The sequence below is a fragment of the Hetaerina americana genome, unplaced genomic scaffold, assembly GCF_022747635.1.
Source record: "Hetaerina americana unplaced genomic scaffold, ioHetAmer1.1.p SCAF_620, whole genome shotgun sequence".
In the NCBI taxonomy this organism is placed as follows: Eukaryota; Metazoa; Arthropoda; class Insecta; order Odonata; family Calopterygidae; genus Hetaerina; species Hetaerina americana.
In genome coordinates this window covers 57,501-60,000 of record NW_027287229.1, presented here as the reverse complement: position 1 = coordinate 60,000, position 2,500 = coordinate 57,501, and the positions used below count along the sequence as shown (strand labels likewise).

Sequence of the window (2,500 nt, the reverse complement as noted above, 5' to 3'; positions counted from 1 at the left end):
TTCAATCGGTAGTAGCGACGGGCGGTGTGTACAAAGGGCAGGGACGTAATCAACGCGAGCTTATGACTCGCGCTTACTGGGAATTCCTCGTTCATGGGAAACAATTGCAAGCCCCAATCCCTAGCACGAAGGAGGTTCAGCGGGTTACCCGGGCCTTTCGGCCAGGGAGGACACGCTGATTCCTTCAGTGTAGCGCGCGTGCGGCCCAGAACATCTAAGGGCATCACAGACCTGTTATTGCTCAATCTCGTGCGGCTAGGAGCCGCCTGTCCCTCTAAGAAGATAGCTACGTCGGAAGCATAATAGATTCCGACGCCTAGTTAGCAGGCCAGAGTCTCGTTCGTTATCGGAATTAACCAGACAAATCGCTCCACCAACTAAGAACGGCCATGCACCACCACCCACCGAATCAAGAAAGAGCTCTTATTCTGTCAATCCTACCGGTGTCTGGGCCTGGTGAGGTTTCCCGTGTTGAGTCAAATTAAGCCGCAGGCTCCACTCCTGGTGGTGCCCTTCCGTCAATTCCTTTAAGTTTGAGCTTTGCAACCATACTTCCCCCGGAACCCAAGAGCTTTGGTTTCCCGGAAGCTGCCCGCCGAGTCATAGAAGGAACTTCGGCGGATGGCTAGCTGGCATCGTTTATGGTTAGAACTAGGGCGGTATCTGATCGCCTTCGAACCTCTAACTTTCGTTCTTGATCAACGAAAACGTTCTTGGCAAATGCTTTCGCATCGGTTCGTCTTGCGACGATCCAAGAATTTCACCTCTAACGTCGCAATACGAATGCCCCCGTCCGTCCCTATTAATCATTACCTCGAGTTCTGAAAACCAACAAAATGGAACCGAGGTCCTATTCCATTATTCCATGCACACAGTATTCAGGCGACCAACGGCCTGCTTTGAGCACTCTAATTTGTTCAAAGTAAACGTGCCGGCCCACCAAGGCACTCGGTGAAGAGGACCAAAGAAGGATAACGGAGCCTCGCGGACCCCACCGGCAGGACGTCCGGACCGGCCAGTTGAGCACCGACAAGCGGCGAACCGACCGTCCGAGACACACCTCCGACTACGAGCTTTTTAACCGCAACAACTTTAATATACGCTATTGGAGCTGGAATTACCGCGGCTGCTGGCACCAGACTTGCCCTCCAATAGATCCTCGTTAAAGGATTTAAAGTGTTCTCATTCCGATTACGGGGCCTCGGATGAGTCCCGTATCGTTATTTTTCGTCACTACCTCCCCGTTCCGGGAGTGGGTAATTTGCGCGCCTGCTGCCTTCCTTGGATGTGGTAGCCGTTTCTCAGGCTCCCTCTCCGGGATCGAACCCTGATTCCCCGTCACCCGTTACAACCATGGTAGGCGCAGAACCTACCATCGAAAGTTGATAAGGCAGACATTTGAAAGATGCGTCGCCGGCGCTCAGACCGTGCGATCAGCCAAAAGTTATTCAGAGTCACCAAGGCAACGGACGGAAGACCGACCGATTGGTTTTGTTCTAATAAAAGCACCCCTTCCATCACTGGTCGAGGCACGAGTTTCATGTATTAGCTCTAGAATTACCACAGTTATCCATGTAAGTGTGGGTAAGATCCAAGGAACCATAACTGATTTAATGAGCCATTCGCGGTTTCGCCTTAAAGCGGTTAGTACTGAGACATGCATGGCTTAATCTTTGAGACAAGCATATGACTACTGGCAGGATCAACCAGGGAGCTTGCATGGGCTATGTTCCCGGCGGAATCACCCACCGGGACCACGCTTAGCTCGATTTTCTCGCGAGGAGAACGTTCAATTTTCACCGACTCCGAGCCCACTCGACACCGGGAATCGACCGGGGGTTTCCCGGCAACCCGCATGGCGTCGGTATTTGCCCGAAAATTTATACTTTCGTGTTCCAAATCCAAAAGGGACTAGGTAGAGGTGGGCGAGATCCGAAGAGACCGAGAACCAACCCCGAATCACTTCCTCGCCATTTGCTGACCGGTTGGACTCGCCAATGCGATACTCCACATATAAGTCAAAATCATTTTGGGATCCCCTTGGACATTGCTCAGAATGGCGCAATCGCCGGTGTTTTTCGGAGATTCTGGGCAAAAAGACTGGTCCAAAACGCCGATTTTTTGCGGGACTTAGAAAATTTTCGACCATTTTCCAAAGATTACGTTCTCTCTGCATGTCCTTCCCAGTTTACCCTTACTTCTTACTTTATTATTATTAATCGGCACTTAGAAAATTTTTCCAAGTAATTTATTCGTTTTCAGCGAATAATTTGCGCATTAAATTCGCTTCACTTGCGGATTTTTTCCCGGAAGAATTGCAAAAATCGTTACATCAGTTACAAACCAAGTCAACCTTTCAACATATATATATCGTTACTTAACACTTAATTCATTTTCCTCGACATTATAAGCCAGGCATGGAAATATCCCCTTCCCTCGCCCATATTTCGCAATATCCAAAAAAAAAGCAATTTTTAATCGTTTGTTTGGACTTGTACGT

At 49.3% G+C, this 2,500-nt stretch overlaps 1 non-coding gene across 1 annotated transcript in view; it reads right to left on the bottom strand.

Moving 5' to 3' along the window:
• Positions 1–1,713, bottom strand: part of LOC139695731 (small subunit ribosomal RNA) — a 1,865-nt gene extending 152 nt beyond the window's left edge. The window contains exon 1 of the ribosomal RNA XR_011702371.1: positions 1–1,713. This exon is cut by the window's left edge and continues 152 nt beyond it. This is a non-coding gene — a ribosomal RNA (small subunit ribosomal RNA).
• Positions 1,714–2,500: the final 787 nt, after the last annotated feature.